Here is a 16,007-nt window from a genome sequence, read left to right as displayed (position 1 = left end):
AAGCTAACAGGTGATCATTACTCGTCATGTAACATGATACAAAGGGTCAGAAGAGGAACTGATTCAGGGTTACAATTTGGACTTCGCAGACAACAGGAGCACTAAATGGTGCTGAGGGGGACTCAATAAAGTGGACCGGCCGCCTAATGTAAGCAATTGTGCACAAATATTGTACGATGACTAGCGTTGCCGGTGCTTTTTTCTTAAAGAGTCAGTTCTTGGCACCCATTCCCTACTTGACTCAGCCTAATCTTCAAGAATATTTGTCAAGAACTAAAAAAAATCCAGAAAAGGTTTAACCTCCCCGTCGGGGAATTGAACCCCGGTCTCCCGGGTGACAGGCGGGGATACTGACCACTATACTAACGAGGAGACGTGAGGGCATGAAATGAACAGCTGCTGATGTCTGCACAGCATCCAGCGACCACCTAGCTGGCCTAGGGGGTCTCATTTTCCCCCGTCAAACGGCTTGCCCGATCTAAGGCTAATTTCTTTCTTTTTATCGGCACCAGGCTTAAAACTCAGTTTAAGGCGATAGTTCCGGGCTATGTTTGACTCCAGAGTTGAATCTGTCATCCCGCATTTCCTCAGCAAATCAAGCTACCCATCTCAAGTCTCATGAGCTGAGGACGGCAAAGTCCCTGTGGGCTTAGGACAGTCAAAGAAACCCCTGGGCTGCATGCTAAGCCCCTTTTCGGCTTCACTTTCCGAATCCTGCCCTAGCTTGCGATTAGTTTTTTTCTCACTTCTTGCCCCCATCTCCCACCTTGCCTCATGGTCTCCCCTCCTCTGCGCACCTGACAGTTTGCCTGCCCTTCCACTGCCTGTCTCCAGACTTTCCAAGGAGAAAAGGCAAAGCACTAAAGCGGGCCGGGCAACGGGTCAAGTTCCGCTTTCGGCGACTAGCAGGGAGGTAGCGTGGCCGAGCGGTCTAAGGCGCTGGATTAAGGCTCCAGTCTCTTCGGAGGCGTGGGTTCAAATCCCACCGCTGCCACTTTTCCTGGCCTTGCATTTTAAAGAAGAACGTAACGTTGACCTCTTCCTTCATTAGTGCCACCTCTGTCGCAATGAGCAAGCGGATGGTATGCCACACCCTGCAGGAAAAAGGTTTCGCTTCTGACGTCTTGCTTTTCTGGACATCCAGTCTCAAGTTTCCCATCTGGAACGGCGCTCCCTGCTGCTTTGTGAAGGCTTGCTGCAAGAGCCTTCGAAACCCAGGAGCTCTTGCGTTGAGCTGTGACGCGTCCTGGGAAGACCTCCCGTTGCAGCGGAATGAGCCCCACTTCCAGGGCGTGCTGGTAGCAAATTTCCCACAGCCCACAGGGAGCAAACGATCCCAGGTGTGATGTATCACCAGGAGAGGCTGAGATGAGAGTAGGGGTTCACGCGTGTGCCCGGACCGAGGTTAATGATGGGATTAGAGCTAGGGTTAGATGCAGGGAAAGAGTGAGAGTTATAATTAGGGATAAAGCTAACAGGTGATCATTACTCGTCATGTAACATGATACAAAGGGTCAGAAGAGGAACTGATTCAGGGTTACAATTTGGACTTCGCAGACAACAGGAGCACTAAATGGTGCTGAGGGGGACTCAATAAAGTGGACCGGCCGCCTAATGTAAGCAATTGTGCACAAATATTGTACGATGACTAGCGTTGCCGGTGCTTTTTTCTTAAAGAGTCAGTTCTTGGCACCCATTCCCTACTTGACTCAGCCTAATCTTCAAGAATATTTGTCAAGAACTAAAAAAAATCCAGAAAAGGTTTAACCTCCCCGTCGGGGAATTGAACCCCGGTCTCCCGCGTGACAGGTGGGGATACTGACCACTATACTAACGAGGAGACGTGAGGGCATGAAATGAACAGCTGCTGATGTCTGCACAGCATCCAGCGACCACCTAGCTGGCCTAGGGGGTCTCATTTTCCCCCGTCAAACGGCTTGCCCGATCTAAGGCTAATTTCTTTCTTTTTATCGGCACCAGGCTTAAAACTCAGTTTAAGGCGATAGTTCCGGGCTATGTTTGACTCCAGAGTTGAATCTGTCATCCCGCATTTCCTCAGCAAATCAAGCTACCCATCTCAAGTCTCATGAGCTGAGGACGGCAAAGTCCCTGTGGGCTTAGGACAGTCAAAGAAACCCCTGGGCTGCATGCTAAGCCCCTTTTTGGCTTCACTTTCCGAATCCTGCCCTAGCTTGCGATTAGTTTTTTTCTCACTTCTTGCCCCCATCTCCCACCTTGCCTCATGGTCTCCCCTCCTCTGCGCACCTGACAGTTTGCCTGCCCTTCCACTGCCTGTCTCCAGACTTTCCAAGGAGAAAAGGCAAAGCACTAAAGCGGGCCGGGCAACGGTTCAAGTTCCGCTTTCGGCAACTAGCAGGGAGATAGCGTGGCCGAGCGGTCTAAGGCGCTGGATTAAGGCTCCAGTCTCTTCGGAGGCGTGGGTTCAAATCCCACCGCTGCCACTTTTCCTGGCCTTGCATTTTAAAGAAGAACGTAACGTTGACCTCTTCCTTCATTAGTGCCACCTCTGTCGCAATGAGCAAGCGGATGGTATGCCACACCCTGCAGGAAAAAGGTTTCGCTTCTGACGTCTTGCTTTTCTGGACATCCAGTCTCAAGTTTCCCATCTGGAACGGCGCTCCCTGCTGCTTTGTGAAGGCTTGCTGCAAGAGCCTTCGAAACCCAGGAGCTCTTGCGTTGAGCTGTGACGCGTCCTGGGAAGACCTCCCGTTGCAGCGGAATGAGCCCCACTTCCAGGGCGTGCTGGTAGCAAATTTCCCACAGCCCACAGGGAGCAAACGATCCCAGGTGTGATGTATCACCAGGAGAGGCTGAGATGAGAGTAGGGGTTCACGCGTGTGCCCGGACCGAGGTTAATGATGGGATTAGAGCTAGGGTTAGATGCAGGGAAAGAGTGAGAGTTATAATTAGGGATAAAGCTAACAGGTGATCATTACTCGTCATGTAACATGATACAAAGGGTCAGAAGAGGAACTGATTCAGGGTTACAATTTGGACTTCGCAGACAACAGGAGCACTAAATGGTGCTGAGGGGGACTCAATAAAGTGGACCGGCCGCCTAATGTAAGCAATTGTGCACAAATATTGTACGATGACTAGCGTTGCCGGTGCTTTTTTCTTAAAGAGTCAGTTCTTGGCACCCATTCCCTACTTGACTCAGCCTAATCTTCAAGAATATTTGTCAAGAACTAAAAAAAATCCAGAAACGGTTTAACCTCCCCGTCGGGGAATTGAACCCCGGTCTCCCGCGTGACAGGCGGGGATACTGACCACTATACTAACGAGGAGACGTGAGGGCATGAAATGAACAGCTGCTGATGTCTGCACAGCATCCAGCGACCACCTAGCTGGCCTAGGGGGGTCTCATTTTCCCCCGTCAAACGGCTTGCCCGATCTAAGGCTAATTTCTTTCTTTTTATCGGCACCAGGCTTAAAACTCAGTTTAAGGCGATAGTTCCGGGCTATGTTTGACTCCAGAGTTGAATCTGTCATCCCGCATTTCCTCAGCAAATCAAGCTACCCATCTCAAGTCTCATGAGCTGAGGACGGCAAAGTCCCTGTGGGCTTAGGACAGTCAAAGAAACCCCTGGGCTGCATGCTAAGCCCCTTTTCGGCTTCACTTTCCGAATCCTGCCCTAGCTTGCGATTAGTTTTTTTCTCACTTCTTGCCCCCATCTCCCACCTTGCCTCATGGTCTCCCCTCCTCTGCGCACCTGACAGTTTGCCTGCCCTTCCACTGCCTGTCTCCAGACTTTCCAAGGAGAAAAGGCAAAGCACTAAAGCGGGCCGGGCAACGGGTCAAGTTCCGCTTTCGGCGACTAGCAGGGAGGTAGCGTGGCCGAGCGGTCTAAGGCGCTGGATTAAGGCTCCAGTCTCTTCGGAGGCGTGGGTTCAAATCCCACCGCTGCCACTTTTCCTGGCCTTGCATTTTAAAGAAGAACGTAACGTTGACCTCTTCCTTCATTAGTGCCACCTCTGTCGCAATGAGCAAGCGGATGGTATGCCACACCCTGCAGGAAAAAGGTTTCGCTTCTGACGTCTTGCTTTTCTGGACATCCAGTCTCAAGTTTCCCATCTGGAACGGCGCTCCCTGCTGCTTTGTGAAGGCTTGCTGCAAGAGCCTTCGAAACCCAGGAGCTCTTGCGTTGAGCTGTGACGCGTCCTGGGAAGACCTCCCGTTGCAGCGGAATGAGCCCCACTTCCAGGGCGTGCTGGTAGCAAATTTCCCACAGCCCACAGGGAGCAAACGATCCCAGGTGTGATGTATCACCAGGAGAGGCTGAGATGAGAGTAAGGGTTCACGCGTGTGCCCGGACCGAGGTTAATGATGGGATTAGAGCTAGGGTTAGATGCAGGGAAAGAGTGAGAGTTATAATTAGGGATAAAGCTAACAGGTGATCATTACTCGTCATGTAACATGATACAAAGGGTCAGAAGAGGAACTGATTCAGGGTTACAATTTGGACTTCGCAGACAACAGGAGCACTAAATGGTGCTGAGGGGGACTCAATAAAGTGGACCGGCCGCCTAATGTAAGCAATTGTGCACAAATATTGTACGATGACTAGCGTTGCCGGTGCTTTTTTCTTAAAGAGTCAGTTCTTGGCACCCATTCCCTACTTGACTCAGCCTAATCTTCAAGAATATTTGTCAAGAACTAAAAAAAATCCAGAAAAGGTTTAACCTCCCCGTCGGGGAATTGAACCCCGGTCTCCCGGGTGACAGGCGGGGATACTGACCACTATACTAACGAGGAGACGTGAGGGCATGAAATGAACAGCTGCTGATGTCTGCACAGCATCCAGCGACCACCTAGCTGGCCTAGGGGGTCTCATTTTCCCCCGTCAAACGGCTTGCCCGATCTAAGGCTAATTTCTTTCTTTTTATCGGCACCAGGCTTAAAACTCAGTTTAAGGCGATAGTTCCGGGCTATGTTTGACTCCAGAGTTGAATCTGTCATCCCGCATTTCCTCAGCAAATCAAGCTACCCATCTCAAGTCTCATGAGCTGAGGACGGCAAAGTCCCTGTGGGCTTAGGACAGTCAAAGAAACCCCTGGGCTGCATGCTAAGCCCCTTTTCGGCTTCACTTTCCGAATCCTGCCCTAGCTTGCGATTAGTTTTTTTCTCACTTCTTGCCCCCATCTCCCACCTTGCCTCATGGTCTCCCCTCCTCTGCGCACCTGACAGTTTGCCTGCCCTTCCACTGCCTGTCTCCAGACTTTCCAAGGAGAAAAGGCAAAGCACTAAAGCGGGCCGGGCAACGGGTCAAGTTCCGCTTTCGGCGACTAGCAGGGAGGTAGCGTGGCCGAGCGGTCTAAGGCGCTGGATTAAGGCTCCAGTCTCTTCGGAGGCGTGGGTTCAAATCCCACCGCTGCCACTTTTCCTGGCCTTGCATTTTAAAGAAGAACGTAACGTTGACCTCTTCCTTCATTAGTGCCACCTCTGTCGCAATGAGCAAGCGGATGGTATGCCACACCCTGCAGGAAAAAGGTTTCGCTTCTGACGTCTTGCTTTTCTGGACATCCAGTCTCAAGTTTCCCATCTGGAACGGCGCTCCCTGCTGCTTTGTGAAGGCTTGCTGCAAGAGCCTTCGAAACCCAGGAGCTCTTGCGTTGAGCTGTGACGCGTCCTGGGAAGACCTCCCGTTGCAGCGGAATGAGCCCCACTTCCAGGGCGTGCTGGTAGCAAATTTCCCACAGCCCACAGGGAGCAAACGATCCCAGGTGTGATGTATCACCAGGAGAGGCTGAGATGAGAGTAGGGGTTCACGCGTGTGCCCGGACCGAGGTTAATGATGGGATTAGAGCTAGGGTTAGATGCAGGGAAAGAGTGAGAGTTATAATTAGGGATAAAGCTAACAGGTGATCATTACTCGTCATGTAACATGATACAAAGGGTCAGAAGAGGAACTGATTCAGGGTTACAATTTGGACTTCGCAGACAACAGGAGCACTAAATGGTGCTGAGGGGGACTCAATAAAGTGGACCGGCCGCCTAATGTAAGCAATTGTGCACAAATATTGTACGATGACTAGCGTTGCCGGTGCTTTTTTCTTAAAGAGTCAGTTCTTGGCACCCATTCCCTACTTGACTCAGCCTAATCTTCAAGAATATTTGTCAAGAACTAAAAAAAATCCAGAAAAGGTTTAACCTCCCCGTCGGGGAATTGAACCCCGGTCTCCCGCGTGACAGGTGGGGATACTGACCACTATACTAACGAGGAGACGTGAGGGCATGAAATGAACAGCTGCTGATGTCTGCACAGCATCCAGCGACCACCTAGCTGGCCTAGGGGGTCTCATTTTCCCCCGTCAAACGGCTTGCCCGATCTAAGGCTAATTTCTTTCTTTTTATCGGCACCAGGCTTAAAACTCAGTTTAAGGCGATAGTTCCGGGCTATGTTTGACTCCAGAGTTGAATCTGTCATCCCGCATTTCCTCAGCAAATCAAGCTACCCATCTCAAGTCTCATGAGCTGAGGACGGCAAAGTCCCTGTGGGCTTAGGACAGTCAAAGAAACCCCTGGGCTGCATGCTAAGCCCCTTTTTGGCTTCACTTTCCGAATCCTGCCCTAGCTTGCGATTAGTTTTTTTCTCACTTCTTGCCCCCATCTCCCACCTTGCCTCATGGTCTCCCCTCCTCTGCGCACCTGACAGTTTGCCTGCCCTTCCACTGCCTGTCTCCAGACTTTCCAAGGAGAAAAGGCAAAGCACTAAAGCGGGCCGGGCAACGGTTCAAGTTCCGCTTTCGGCAACTAGCAGGGAGATAGCGTGGCCGAGCGGTCTAAGGCGCTGGATTAAGGCTCCAGTCTCTTCGGAGGCGTGGGTTCAAATCCCACCGCTGCCACTTTTCCTGGCCTTGCATTTTAAAGAAGAACGTAACGTTGACCTCTTCCTTCATTAGTGCCACCTCTGTCGCAATGAGCAAGCGGATGGTATGCCACACCCTGCAGGAAAAAGGTTTCGCTTCTGACGTCTTGCTTTTCTGGACATCCAGTCTCAAGTTTCCCATCTGGAACGGCGCTCCCTGCTGCTTTGTGAAGGCTTGCTGCAAGAGCCTTCGAAACCCAGGAGCTCTTGCGTTGAGCTGTGACGCGTCCTGGGAAGACCTCCCGTTGCAGCGGAATGAGCCCCACTTCCAGGGCGTGCTGGTAGCAAATTTCCCACAGCCCACAGGGAGCAAACGATCCCAGGTGTGATGTATCACCAGGAGAGGCTGAGATGAGAGTAGGGGTTCACGCGTGTGCCCGGACCGAGGTTAATGATGGGATTAGAGCTAGGGTTAGATGCAGGGAAAGAGTGAGAGTTATAATTAGGGATAAAGCTAACAGGTGATCATTACTCGTCATGTAACATGATACAAAGGGTCAGAAGAGGAACTGATTCAGGGTTACAATTTGGACTTCGCAGACAACAGGAGCACTAAATGGTGCTGAGGGGGACTCAATAAAGTGGACCGGCCGCCTAATGTAAGCAATTGTGCACAAATATTGTACGATGACTAGCGTTGCCGGTGCTTTTTTCTTAAAGAGTCAGTTCTTGGCACCCATTCCCTACTTGACTCAGCCTAATCTTCAAGAATATTTGTCAAGAACTAAAAAAAATCCAGAAACGGTTTAACCTCCCCGTCGGGGAATTGAACCCCGGTCTCCCGCGTGACAGGCGGGGATACTGACCACTATACTAACGAGGAGACGTGAGGGCATGAAATGAACAGCTGCTGATGTCTGCACAGCATCCAGCGACCACCTAGCTGGCCTAGGGGGGTCTCATTTTCCCCCGTCAAACGGCTTGCCCGATCTAAGGCTAATTTCTTTCTTTTTATCGGCACCAGGCTTAAAACTCAGTTTAAGGCGATAGTTCCGGGCTATGTTTGACTCCAGAGTTGAATCTGTCATCCCGCATTTCCTCAGCAAATCAAGCTACCCATCTCAAGTCTCATGAGCTGAGGACGGCAAAGTCCCTGTGGGCTTAGGACAGTCAAAGAAACCCCTGGGCTGCATGCTAAGCCCCTTTTCGGCTTCACTTTCCGAATCCTGCCCTAGCTTGCGATTAGTTTTTTTCTCACTTCTTGCCCCCATCTCCCACCTTGCCTCATGGTCTCCCCTCCTCTGCGCACCTGACAGTTTGCCTGCCCTTCCACTGCCTGTCTCCAGACTTTCCAAGGAGAAAAGGCAAAGCACTAAAGCGGGCCGGGCAACGGGTCAAGTTCCGCTTTCGGCGACTAGCAGGGAGGTAGCGTGGCCGAGCGGTCTAAGGCGCTGGATTAAGGCTCCAGTCTCTTCGGAGGCGTGGGTTCAAATCCCACCGCTGCCACTTTTCCTGGCCTTGCATTTTAAAGAAGAACGTAACGTTGACCTCTTCCTTCATTAGTGCCACCTCTGTCGCAATGAGCAAGCGGATGGTATGCCACACCCTGCAGGAAAAAGGTTTCGCTTCTGACGTCTTGCTTTTCTGGACATCCAGTCTCAAGTTTCCCATCTGGAACGGCGCTCCCTGCTGCTTTGTGAAGGCTTGCTGCAAGAGCCTTCGAAACCCAGGAGCTCTTGCGTTGAGCTGTGACGCGTCCTGGGAAGACCTCCCGTTGCAGCGGAATGAGCCCCACTTCCAGGGCGTGCTGGTAGCAAATTTCCCACAGCCCACAGGGAGCAAACGATCCCAGGTGTGATGTATCACCAGGAGAGGCTGAGATGAGAGTAGGGGTTCACGCGTGTGCCCGGACCGAGGTTAATGATGGGATTAGAGCTAGGGTTAGATGCAGGGAAAGAGTGAGAGTTATAATTAGGGATAAAGCTAACAGGTGATCATTACTCGTCATGTAACATGATACAAAGGGTCAGAAGAGGAACTGATTCAGGGTTACAATTTGGACTTCACAGACAACAGGAGCACTAAATGGTGCTGAGGGGGACTCAATAAAGTGGACCGGCCGCCTAATGTAAGCAATTGTGCACAAATATTGTACGATGACTAGCGTTGCCGGTGCTTTTTTCTTAAAGAGTCAGTTCTTGGCACCCATTCCCTACTTGACTCAGCCTAATCTTCAAGAATATTTGTCAAGAACTAAAAAAAATCCAGAAACGGTTTAACCTCCCCGTCGGGGAATTGAACCCCGGTCTCCCGCGTGACAGGCGGGGATACTGACCACTATACTAACGAGGAGACGTGAGGGCATGAAATGAACAGCTGCTGATGTCTGCACAGCATCCAGCGACCACCTAGCTGGCCTAGGGGGGTCTCATTTTCCCCCGTCAAACGGCTTGCCCGATCTAAGGCTAATTTCTTTCTTTTTATCGGCACCAGGCTTAAAACTCAGTTTAAGGCGATAGTTCCGGGCTATGTTTGACTCCAGAGTTGAATCTGTCATCCCGCATTTCCTCAGCAAATCAAGCTACCCATCTCAAGTCTCATGAGCTGAGGACGGCAAAGTCCCTGTGGGCTTAGGACAGTCAAAGAAACCCCTGGGCTGCATGCTAAGCCCCTTTTCGGCTTCACTTTCCGAATCCTGCCCTAGCTTGCGATTAGTTTTTTTCTCACTTCTTGCCCCCATCTCCCACCTTGCCTCATGGTCTCCCCTCCTCTGCGCACCTGACAGTTTGCCTGCCCTTCCACTGCCTGTCTCCAGACTTTCCAAGGAGAAAAGGCAAAGCACTAAAGCGGGCCGGGCAACGGGTCAAGTTCCGCTTTCTGCGACTAGCAGGGAGGTAGCGTGGCCGAGCGGTCTAAGGCGCTGGATTAAGGCTCCAGTCTCTTCGGAGGCGTGGGTTCAAATCCCACCGCTGCCACTTTTCCTGGCCTTGCATTTTAAAGAAGAACGTAACGTTGACCTCTTCCTTCATTAGTGCCACCTCTGTCGCAATGAGCAAGCGGATGGTATGCCACACCCTGCAGGAAAAAGGTTTCGCTTCTGACGTCTTGCTTTTCTGGACATCCAGTCTCAAGTTTCCCATCTGGAACGGCGCTCCCTGCTGCTTTGTGAAGGCTTGCTGCAAGAGCCTTCGAAACCCAGGAGCTCTTGCGTTGAGCTGTGACGCGTCCTGGGAAGACCTCCCGTTGCAGCGGAATGAGCCCCACTTCCAGGGCGTGCTGGTAGCAAATTTCCCACAGCCCACAGGGAGCAAACGATCCCAGGTGTGATGTATCACCAGGAGAGGCTGAGATGAGAGTAAGGGTTCACGCGTGTGCCCGGACCGAGGTTAATGATGGGATTAGAGCTAGGGTTAGATGCAGGGAAAGAGTGAGAGTTATAATTAGGGATAAAGCTAACAGGTGATCATTACTCGTCATGTAACATGATACAAAGGGTCAGAAGAGGAACTGATTCAGGGTTACAATTTGGACTTCGCAGACAACAGGAGCACTAAATGGTGCTGAGGGGGACTCAATAAAGTGGACCGGCCGCCTAATGTAAGCAATTGTGCACAAATATTGTACGATGACTAGCGTTGCCGGTGCTTTTTTCTTAAAGAGTCAGTTCTTGGCACCCATTCCCTACTTGACTCAGCCTAATCTTCAAGAATATTTGTCAAGAACTAAAAAAAATCCAGAAAAGGTTTAACCTCCCCGTCGGGGAATTGAACTCCCGCGTGACAGGCGGGGATACTGACCACTATACTAACGAGGAGACGTGAGGGCATGAAATGAACAGCTGCTGATGTCTGCACAGCATCCAGCGACCACCTAGCTGGCCTAGGGGGTCTCATTTTCCCCCGTCAAACGGCTTGCCCGATCTAAGGCTAATTTCTTTCTTTTTATCGGCACCAGGCTTAAAACTCAGTTTAAGGCGATAGTTCCGGGCTATGTTTGACTCCAGAGTTGAATCTGTCATCCCGCATTTCCTCAGCAAATCAAGCTACCCATCTCAAGTCTCATGAGCTGAGGACGGCAAAGTCCCTGTGGGCTTAGGACAGTCAAAGAAACCCCTGGGCTGCATGCTAAGCCCCTTTTCGGCTTCACTTTCCGAATCCTGCCCTAGCTTGCGATTCGTTTTTTTCTCACTTCTTGCCCCCATCTCCCACCTTGCCTCATGGTCTCCCCTCCTCTGCGCACCTGACAGTTTGCCTGCCCTTCCACTGCCTGTCTCCAGACTTTCCAAGGAGAAAAGGCAAAGCACTAAAGCGGGCCGGGCAACGGGTCAAGTTCCGCTTTCGGCGACTAGCAGGGAGGTAGCGTGGCCGAGCGGTCTAAGGCGCTGGATTAAGGCTCCAGTCTCTTCGGAGGCGTGGGTTCAAATCCCACCGCTGCCACTTTTCCTGGCCTTGCATTTTAAAGAAGAACGTAACGTTGACCTCTTCCTTCATTAGTGCCACCTCTGTCGCAATGAGCAAGCGGATGGTATGCCACACCCTGCAGGAAAAAGGTTTCGCTTCTGACGTCTTGCTTTTCTGGACATCCAGTCTCAAGTTTCCCATCTGGAACGGCGCTCCCTGCTGCTTTGTGAAGGCTTGCTGCAAGAGCCTTCGAAACCCAGGAGCTCTTGCGTTGAGCTGTGACGCGTCCTGGGAAGACCTCCCGTTGCAGCGGAATGAGCCCCACTTCCAGGGCGTGCTGGTAGCAAATTTCCCACAGCCCACAGGGAGCAAACGATCCCAGGTGTGATGTATCACCAGGAGAGGCTGAGATGAGAGTAAGGGTTCACGCGTGTGCCCGGACCGAGGTTAATGATGGGATTAGAGCTAGGGTTAGATGCAGGGAAAGAGTGAGAGTTATAATTAGGGATAAAGCTAACAGGTGATCATTATTCGTCATGTAACATGATACAAAGGGTCAGAAGAGGAACTGATTCAGGGTTACAATTTGGACTTCGCAGACAACAGGAGCACTAAATGGTGCTGAGGGGGACTCAATAAAGTGGACCGGCCGCCTAATGTAAGCAATTGTGCACAAATATTGTACGATGACTAGCGTTGCCGGTGCTTTTTTCTTAAAGAGTCAGTTCTTGGCACCCATTCCCTACTTGACTCAGCCTAATCTTCAAGAATATTTGTCAAGAACTAAAAAAAATCCAGAAAAGGTTTAACCTCCCCGTCGGGGAATTGAACCCCGGTCTCCCGCGTGACAGGCGGGGATACTGACCACTATACTAACGAGGAGACGTGAGGGCATGAAATGAACAGCTGCTGATGTCTGCACAGCATCCAGCGACCACCTAGCTGGCCTAGGGGGTCTCATTTTCCCCCGTCAAACGGCTTGCCCGATCTAAGGCTAATTTCTTTCTTTTTATCGGCACCAGGCTTAAAACTCAGTTTAAGGCGATAGTTCCGGGCTATGTTTGACTCCAGAGTTGAATCTGTCATCCCGCATTTCCTCAGCAAATCAAGCTACCCATCTCAAGTCTCATGAGCTGAGGACGGCAAAGTCCCTGTGGGCTTAGGACAGTCAAAGAAACCCCTGGGCTGCATGCTAAGCCCCTTTTCGGCTTCACTTTCCGAATCCTGCCCTAGCTTGCGATTAGTTTTTTTCTCACTTCTTGCCCCCATCTCCCACCTTGCCTCATGGTCTCCCCTCCTCTGCGCACCTGACAGTTTGCCTGCCCTTCCACTGCCTGTCTCCAGACTTTCCAAGGAGAAAAGGCAAAGCACTAAAGCGGGCCGGGCAACGGGTCAAGTTCCGCTTTCGGCGACTAGCAGGGAGGTAGCGTGGCCGAGCGGTCTAAGGCGCTGGATTAAGGCTCCAGTCTCTTCGGAGGCGTGGGTTCAAATCCCACCGCTGCCACTTTTCCTGGCCTTGCATTTTAAAGAAGAACGTAACGTTGACCTCTTCCTTCATTAGTGCCACCTCTGTCGCAATGAGCAAGCGGATGGTATGCCACACCCTGCAGGAAAAAGGTTTCGCTTCTGACGTCTTGCTTTTCTGGACATCCAGTCTCAAGTTTCCCATCTGGAACGGCGCTCCCTGCTGCTTTGTGAAGGCTTGCTGCAAGAGCCTTCGAAACCCAGGAGCTCTTGCGTTGAGCTGGGACGCGTCCTGGGAAGACCTCCCGTTGCAGCGGAATGAGCCCCACTTCCAGGGCGTGCTGGTAGCAAATTTCCCACAGCCCACAGGGAGCAAACGATCCCAGGTGTGATGTATCACCAGGAGAGGCTGAGATGAGAGTAGGGGTTCACGCGTGTGCCCGGACCGAGGTTAATGATGGGATTAGAGCTAGGGTTAGATGCAGGGAAAGAGTGAGAGCTATAATTAGGGATAAAGCTAACAGGTGATCATTACTCGTCATGTAACATGATACAAAGGGTCAGAAGAGGAACTGATTCAGGGTTACAATTTGGACTTCGCAGACAACAGGAGCACTAAATGGTGCTGAGGGGGACTCAATAAAGTGGACCGGCCGCCTAATGTAAGCAATTGTGCACAAATATTGTACGATGACTAGCGTTGCCGGTGCTTTTTTCTTAAAGAGTCAGTTCTTGGCACCCATTCCCTACTTGACTCAGCCTAATCTTCAAGAATATTTGTCAAGAACTAAAAAAAATCCAGAAACGGTTTAACCTCCCCGTCGGGGAATTGAACCCCGGTCTCCCGCGTGACAGGCGGGGATACTGACCACTATACTAACGAGGAGACGTGAGGGCATGAAATGAACAGCTGCTGATGTCTGCACAGCATCCAGCGACCACCTAGCTGGCCTAGGGGGGTCTCATTTTCCCCCGTCAAACGGCTTGCCCGATCTAAGGCTAATTTCTTTCTTTTTATCGGCACCAGGCTTAAAACTCAGTTTAAGGCGATAGTTCCGGGCTATGTTTGACTCCAGAGTTGAATCTGTCATCCCGCATTTCCTCAGCAAATCAAGCTACCCATCTCAAGTCTCATGAGCTGAGGACGGCAAAGTCCCTGTGGGCTTAGGACAGTCAAAGAAACCCCTGGGCTGCATGCTAAGCCCCTTTTCGGCTTCACTTTCCGAATCCTGCCCTAGCTTGCGATTAGTTTTTTTCTCACTTCTTGCCCCCATCTCCCACCTTGCCTCATGGTCTCCCCTCCTCTGCGCACCTGACAGTTTGCCTGCCCTTCCACTGCCTGTCTCCAGACTTTCCAAGGAGAAAAGGCAAAGCACTAAAGCGGGCCGGGCAACGGGTCAAGTTCCGCTTTCTGCGACTAGCAGGGAGGTAGCGTGGCCGAGCGGTCTAAGGCGCTGGATTAAGGCTCCAGTCTCTTCGGAGGCGTGGGTTCAAATCCCACCGCTGCCACTTTTCCTGGCCTTGCATTTTAAAGAAGAACGTAACGTTGACCTCTTCCTTCATTAGTGCCACCTCTGTCGCAATGAGCAAGCGGATGGTATGCCACACCCTGCAGGAAAAAGGTTTCGCTTCTGACGTCTTGCTTTTCTGGACATCCAGTCTCAAGTTTCCCATCTGGAACGGCGCTCCCTGCTGCTTTGTGAAGGCTTGCTGCAAGAGCCTTCGAAACCCAGGAGCTCTTGCGTTGAGCTGTGACGCGTCCTGGGAAGACCTCCCGTTGCAGCGGAATGAGCCCCACTTCCAGGGCGTGCTGGTAGCAAATTTCCCACAGCCCACAGGGAGCAAACGATCCCAGGTGTGATGTATCACCAGGAGAGGCTGAGATGAGAGTAAGGGTTCACGCGTGTGCCCGGACCGAGGTTAATGATGGGATTAGAGCTAGGGTTAGATGCAGGGAAAGAGTGAGAGTTATAATTAGGGATAAAGCTAACAGGTGATCATTACTCGTCATGTAACATGATACAAAGGGTCAGAAGAGGAACTGATTCAGGGTTACAATTTGGACTTCGCAGACAACAGGAGCACTAAATGGTGCTGAGGGGGACTCAATAAAGTGGACCGGCCGCCTAATGTAAGCAATTGTGCACAAATATTGTACGATGACTAGCGTTGCCGGTGCTTTTTTCTTAAAGAGTCAGTTCTTGGCACCCATTCCCTACTTGACTCAGCCTAATCTTCAAGAATATTTGTCAAGAACTAAAAAAAATCCAGAAAAGGTTTAACCTCCCCGTCGGGGAATTGAACCCCGGTCTCCCGCGTGACAGGCGGGGATACTGACCACTATACTAACGAGGAGACGTGAGGGCATGAAATGAACAGCTGCTGATGTCTGCACAGCATCCAGCGACCACCTAGCTGGCCTAGGGGGTCTCATTTTCCCCCGTCAAACGGCTTGCCCGATCTAAGGCTAATTTCTTTCTTTTTATCGGCACCAGGCTTAAAACTCAGTTTAAGGCGATAGTTCCGGGCTATGTTTGACTCCAGAGTTGAATCTGTCATCCCGCATTTCCTCAGCAAATCAAGCTACCCATCTCAAGTCTCATGAGCTGAGGACGGCAAAGTCCCTGTGGGCTTAGGACAGTCAAAGAAACCCCTGGGCTGCATGCTAAGCCCCTTTTCGGCTTCACTTTCCGAATCCTGCCCTAGCTTGCGATTAGTTTTTTTCTCACTTCTTGCCCCCATCTCCCACCTTGCCTCATGGTCTCCCCTCCTCTGCGCACCTGACAGTTTGCCTGCCCTTCCACTGCCTGTCTCCAGACTTTCCAAGGAGAAAAGGCAAAGCACTAAAGCGGGCCGGGCAACGGGTCAAGTTCCGCTTTCAGCGACTAGCAGGGAGGTAGCGTGGCCGAGCGGTCTAAGGCGCTGGATTAAGGCTCCAGTCTCTTCGGAGGCGTGGGTTCAAATCCCACCGCTGCCACTTTTCCTGGCCTTGCATTTTAAAGAAGAACGTAACGTTGACCTCTTCCTTCATTAGTGCCACCTCTGTCGCAATGAGCAAGCGGATGGTATGCCACACCCTGCAGGAAAAAGGTTTCGCTTCTGACGTCTTGCTTTTCTGGACATCCAGTCTCAAGTTTCCCATCTGGAACGGCGCTCCCTGCTGCTTTGTGAAGGCTTGCTGCAAGAGCCTTCGAAACCCAGGAGCTCTTGCGTTGAGCTGTGACGCGTCCTGGGAAGACCTCCCGTTGCAGCGGAATGAGCCCCACTTCCAGGGCGTGCTGGTAGCAAATTTCCCACAGCCCACAGGGAGCAA

At 51.4% G+C, this 16,007-nt stretch overlaps 6 non-coding genes across 6 annotated transcripts; all 6 read right to left on the bottom strand.

Moving 5' to 3' along the window:
- Positions 1–3,236: 3,236 nt before the first annotated feature.
- On the bottom strand, positions 3,237–3,308 carry TRNAD-GUC (transfer RNA aspartic acid (anticodon GUC)). Its single transcript has one exon. It is a non-coding gene; the product is annotated as a tRNA-Asp (tRNA).
- A 4,333-nt stretch (positions 3,309–7,641) lies between these two features.
- Positions 7,642–7,713, bottom strand: TRNAD-GUC (transfer RNA aspartic acid (anticodon GUC)). Its single transcript has one exon. It is a non-coding gene; the product is annotated as a tRNA-Asp (tRNA).
- A 1,397-nt stretch (positions 7,714–9,110) lies between these two features.
- Positions 9,111–9,182, bottom strand: TRNAD-GUC (transfer RNA aspartic acid (anticodon GUC)). The gene has a single exon. It is a non-coding gene; the product is annotated as a tRNA-Asp (tRNA).
- Positions 9,183–12,040: 2,858 nt separating this feature from the next.
- On the bottom strand, positions 12,041–12,112 carry TRNAD-GUC (transfer RNA aspartic acid (anticodon GUC)). The gene has a single exon. It is a non-coding gene; the product is annotated as a tRNA-Asp (tRNA).
- A 1,396-nt stretch (positions 12,113–13,508) lies between these two features.
- Positions 13,509–13,580, bottom strand: TRNAD-GUC (transfer RNA aspartic acid (anticodon GUC)). Its single transcript has one exon. It is a non-coding gene; the product is annotated as a tRNA-Asp (tRNA).
- Positions 13,581–14,977: 1,397 nt separating this feature from the next.
- On the bottom strand, positions 14,978–15,049 carry TRNAD-GUC (transfer RNA aspartic acid (anticodon GUC)). The gene has a single exon. It is a non-coding gene; the product is annotated as a tRNA-Asp (tRNA).
- Positions 15,050–16,007: the final 958 nt, after the last annotated feature.

This window comes from Ambystoma mexicanum, chromosome 1p, assembly GCF_040938575.1.
Source record: "Ambystoma mexicanum isolate Mex_15411 chromosome 1p, UKY_AmexF1_1, whole genome shotgun sequence".
Classification (NCBI taxonomy): domain Eukaryota; kingdom Metazoa; phylum Chordata; class Amphibia; order Caudata; family Ambystomatidae; genus Ambystoma; species Ambystoma mexicanum.
Note: the sequence above shows the minus strand (reverse complement) of the source record. Positions and strands in the feature narration are given on the sequence as shown.